Below are 6,000 nucleotides of genomic sequence, written 5' to 3' on the forward strand. Positions count from 1 at the left end.
TATTTTCATTGAGAAATGATCTTTCAAACCATCTTCTTCTCTCTGGGCTGGTTTCCGCACTTAAACGTTTCCGTCTGTTGTGCGTCTTTCAAACCATGTTCAAAGCTATAAAAATTGAAACTGAAAAAATGACGATTTATTGCTAGTATTTATTTTTCATTTTCAGTAAAGACGAAAGACGACGTATTTTTTGACAGAAACTAAAGGAGGCAACTCAGTTTTTAGGGTTCCGTACCCAAAGGGTGAAAACGGAGCCCTATTAATGTCACTATGATGTCTGTCTGTCCGTCTATTTATCCACCGGTCACAGGTAACCCTTAAAGAGCGAGGTCCGACTCGTACTTGACTGTTTTTAGAGTTCCGTACCTCAAACGGAAAAACGGAGCCCTTATAGGATCACTTTGCTGTCTATATATGTCTGTCTGTCCGTCTGCCCGTCTGCCCGTCTGTCGTGTCTGTCAAGAAAACCTATAGGGTACTTCTCGTTGACTTATAATAATCATGTAGCAGGTAGGTAGGTCATAGCACAAGTAAAGGAAAAAATAATCCTAATAACATAATAACTTACCTACACAATACAATACAATAATAACTTTACCTTACATTCTAAAACAGATTTTTATTTATTTTTATGCACAAGAGTTTTGATTTATCGTGCAAATTGTCGGAAATAATACACGAGAGCAGAACCCTCGGTGCGCGACTCGCACTTGGCCGGTTTTTTAATAATATGATGATCAAAAATGTGCAGTTAACTGCTTAGGTTAAAATAGATTTTTCGGTTTCATTGTGTATAACCGGCACTTGCATTGTTCGACGCTATCGGAACAATTAATAGTTTAAAACAATTGAGTTAAGAGAACCTCCGTTAGTTCACTCCATCTGCGTCAAGAGAGCACCGCACCGAAATATGTTTATCGGCCATCGTCGGATCGAACACTTGAAACTCCTCATTGATGCTAAAAACTATGGAGACCCTTTTTATCAATGATGTTTTTTCAGTGAAGTTTTACTTAGTCTAACCAAAATTCCTCTCCATTAGTCCTTGCGCTTGACCATAGGCAGAATTCTAGTTAAAGCTCCTTTGTTTTATTAGTGTTTATTTTTGCACCTACATATATTTTCCAATGTCGTACAGAAAACACCAAAGCGCAAAGACGTACTAAACTGTATTAGAATAAATTTTAGTTCATACCTACATGGTCGGGCTTATCATTAGTAAGCTCCCTGTAGTGTTGCAGTATTTAACTAATATTTAAGTTTCTTTCGCGTGAGCAAAGATATTATAAAACTCCAAGATAGGCATAGATATTGGCGAAGGATTTACAATTTTACACCATCGATTTTAGAGCCAGATTTACACAATGTTGACACCTTTGAGCAAGCTTCAAAAAATGGTGCCTGTTAACAGTGTAATGCTTGATTAAAACTAAAAATAAAGTGCTAATTATTAATATTTACTCATTTTAAAATAGTAATAAAGAATCAGTTTCCATAATTGTAACATATTGCCAAGTTACAAAAAACCTATTTGCATACACATGTAGGCAACTACAATGGTTGAATTAATTACAGTTTATTTTTTCGTATGAATTAATGATAGCTTTATGTTATGTTAAAAGACTTAAGAAAGTAGAGCTTAGCAAAGTTTTCATTCATAATTAGGTAGGTACTGCATGCCGGATGTAGTATATATATCGTATAATCTCGGAGTACCAGTGTACGTAGGTATGTAGCAATATTTATTGTAGCAATATTTAGTCAAATAACACTAAGTTATTCTTTTCGGTTTACCTAAATAATTCAACTGCCAGAGTGGAATGAAGTGGTATCTCATTGTAAGTATCTCATTTAAAATGTTGTTTCAAAGTAGGTAGGTACAATGGTAATGATATGGTACAGTAATGATGTGGTGTTTAGATTGTTTGAGATACGATTACATCGTTTTCTTAAATTTAAATTCAATAACAAAACGATATTTATTTAAAACAACACGTTTTTTTTGCTTTGATTCCTAGAATCACAATAAAATATCGAGTCAGTTGGCATACTATCATTGTGGTGTTCTTGACTATCATTTATAGAATTTATAATTAGAATTATTATCCTATTTAGTGAATTTCGGGATAAGGTCACTTGAAAATCTGAATATACTTTACTCATCCATCATCTCCATAAACACGTGGACTTTTATTTTAAAAATATAAAATGCTAATTTATGTAATTTATTCATTATTCAACCTAGCATATTCCCATTATATAACCAGGGTCTGCTTGGTATTCTAACCCATATATTACTAGCTCCCAGTTTTTACACTAAGCTATTATGCCGTAATATGAATACTAGATTTAGCATGAAATAAATAAATATCCTACTAAAATTAATGATTACATCAATAAATTGTCAATACGAAAGAAGCCTTTCCCGCACTAGGCCAGCGTGGTAGACTATGGCGAAACCCTTCTCATTCTGAGAGGAGACATCAACCCATTGCGGGCTCAGTAGTGAGTCCGCGATGGGTTGATGTCTGATGATGATTATGATGATGATGATGATACAGCTATCACAAGTTACGAGTCCGTGACGAAACCACGTGACTAGATGGCGCCACAGGTCAATCACTCACTAGGAAGGCTGAATCTCGGTAACGAAGTGGTAATATGGAAGACTATTAGATATTAGATACGAGTTCCAAGATACAACCATTGAATCAGCTGGGCCCATAATAACACCTGCTTGAAGGATCTTTATTTTTTTTCATTACAACACTTCTAGTTGGACATGTTTCCGTTTTGCGTTTTGTCTATCCAGGCCTTTACCACCGTGAGACAGTGTGGATTAACTAGGTACCCAATAATTTACAATGTAGTGTAGTAGTAGCGCCAAATATTTGGCTGCTAAGTGTAAGCACTTAATTCTAATCCTAATCTAAAGCTAATTCTAATCGTCAACCTTCAATATATTTATGGTTCACAAACCCTTTGCAGTTAATACTTTTAAAAGAGTTCAACGCGCACACGGCTCGGCAAAACTTAACTATTGAAAAAATACATAATAATTATTGTTTTGTTTTATAAAACAATATAGTTTTTTTTAATTCGATGGACAAAAATTAGTTGCAACATATGATTTAAAAAAATACTACCACTTTATAAAAAAAAATCACGTTATTTTAATGGTATATCCATTAAAATAACGTGATTTGTTGTTGATCTCACAGATAAAAGCAAAGCACTTTTTATACTGGTAATTCCAAGAATTCTCATGGGATTTTTAAAAACCTAAATAGACGTGGACGAAGTCGCAGGCATCAGCTTGTAAGACTTCAATTCAATTTACGAAGATAAGATGCAACACATGTGTCTCGTCAAGCTGCTCATGGGTTTGATTTTTTGCTCTGGTGTGGGATAAATATAAACACGACAATTTCGCAACCTGCTAGTCGTGGTTGAGGAAATGCGGGCGATCCCGATTTAGGACTAGCACCTGCAAAGCTTCGATGTAATGGGACAGTGATAAAAATCATTATATGTATACCTACTTTTTATATTACAAGTTTTAGTTATTAGTAGCTGATGCTCGCGACTTATTTCGCGTGGTAAATACTTAAAAATAAATGGCTTATAAGAACCCCGTAGGATTTAATTTAGTGTAATCTACTTTTATTCTAAATGTCAGCCAAATCTGTAAAGTAGTTTTAGCGTGAAAGAGTAACAAACTTAGACTCATACATAGGTACACACACACAAACTGTCGTCTTTATAATATTAGTGTAAATAAGTATGATAGTAGTTTCCTATTTTAAACATATTTACATTAAATCACTTTGCCCACGTTTGCGTATATGCTTGTACAGTAGTAAATCAAGATTGCAATGTGCTATAATAATATGGTACAAATAAAAGCCAAAACAAAAAGAGAATGATAAAACGAAGTAAGTTGGTACTACACTTTTATTACTTATTTTCTTTATTTCTAGCATTTATTTTATATTATTTACTTACAAAGTTGAAAGAACAAGGATTTATTACCTACTCGATTTATCGACGTCTCATAGTAAAAGAGGACTTGCTTTCACTTAAGAGAAGTTGAGTCAACCAATCATAATAATATTCATTGTTTACACTAATATTTATTGAACTATTATTGTATGAACATAACAGCACATTGATAAGACGTAACTAATTGTGGTATATGATTCAGGCATCTATATTCAAAAGAACTTTCATATGCTTTCATTGTAAGCGTTTACACTCCAATATTTTTTGGCACCAGGCCATTGTATGCAAATGAAGAAATGAATGTTTTCACTGCAACAAATCACGAGTAACGGTTCCCTAAGTGAAGATTTGTCGGCCAATAATAATTATCTTGACTTGTAACAGTTTTTTACACGCATTGGTGACTGGTGTTCATAAGTAAAGTTGTAAAGGTTACAACGTATGTATCTGGTATATATTATATCTTTATATGAATTAGGTGATAATTGCAATTCGAGTAGAGTTTGTCGCAATGTGAAATAAAGGAATATATTAAGCACACAGTAGGTATAAGTACATAAGTAAGTAAGTACCTAACGTGAGGTATTTTATATTTTCCTCTGAATGGTGAAACGTAAACGTGATATGTCGTAAATGTGTAGTTGGATGTTAAATAGCTATTAAATTAAATTATTTAGGATGGTAGTAGCTAAAACGACACATACCAAGCCTAGCAGCCCCTGCCCTGAACCCAAAGTTTCAAGTTACTTTTAAGTTTTCTTTACAATCATTGGTGGTTATCCAACAGACATACCTACATCAATTAAAAGCTATTGCCGACACGACGTCAGCTCCGTATCTAAGTTTCATCGTAGATTCTTTCAAATCTGACGGTGCGATAAGTGAAAGAAATCATAATTTCGTCAACCGAAAGTGATGCTATAAAGTAGTACGCTGGTAGCAGGCGCGGGTTTAACAGTGACTAGCGATTGATTCAATTAAGCGATTGGCGATTGCGCTCACTTGTCGCCGACGCGGCACAGCGCGCCCGTCGCTCGACAGCCCGCATCATGGCACTCCGCACCACTTTCTGCTGCGTGTAGGGATGCGCTTACCTACGTGTAGTTAAGTAATTTTTAACCCCCGACCCAAAAAGAGGGGTGTTATAAGTTTGACGTGTGTATCTGTGTATCTGTATATCTGCGTATCTGTCTGTGGCATCGTAGCTCCTAAACTAATGAACCGATTTTAATTTAGTTTTTTTTTTGTTTGAAAGGTGGCTTGATCGAGAGTGTTCTTACCTATAATCCAAGAAAATCGGTTCAGCTGTTTGAAAGTTATCAGCTCTTTTCTAGTTACTGTAACCTGCACTTGTCGGGGGTGTTATAAGTTTTTAATTTACACTTGTCAGTGTTCGTACTACGTTTACAGTAAAAAAGGTTTAAGCGCCGTGAAAAGCGTTCCTGCGTTTTATTCGCCTTTTATTAACGTATCTCAGCTAAAGAAAATCGACTAGGTATAACTACATGATACCTACCTACTTGCCACCATGTTATCCCACATGGTTTTATAAGAATGTAATAATTAATGTAGAGTGAATGCTATGAAGAGTATAAAGTATGCAGAGGTTGTGTTTGTATAAAAAGTCGTTGAAATCGGTCGAGTAGTTGAGGCGCAAAAAAGTAACACATAAAAATGCAGGCATACCTACTATCCAATTATATTAGTACTATATCATGACCGTGACTTCATCCGCGTCGATTTAGGTTTTTTAAAAATCCTAAGAGAACTCTTTGATTTTCCGTAATTAAAAGTAACCCGTAGGTATGCTTACAGGGTGTACCTACCTACGCTATATCTGTACCAAACATACGATGGCCACGATGACCTACTTGATCCCGTGCGAACTGCTTGAATTTCCGGAACATAAGTAACCAATCTCCAACCCCGGGATGCAAGCTATTTCAGTACCAAGTTTCATCAAAATCAGTTATATGGATGTGCCATCAAAAACTAGCC

This window comes from Maniola jurtina, chromosome 1 (genome assembly GCF_905333055.1).
Source record: "Maniola jurtina chromosome 1, ilManJurt1.1, whole genome shotgun sequence".
NCBI lineage: Eukaryota > Metazoa > Arthropoda > Insecta > Lepidoptera > Nymphalidae > Maniola > Maniola jurtina.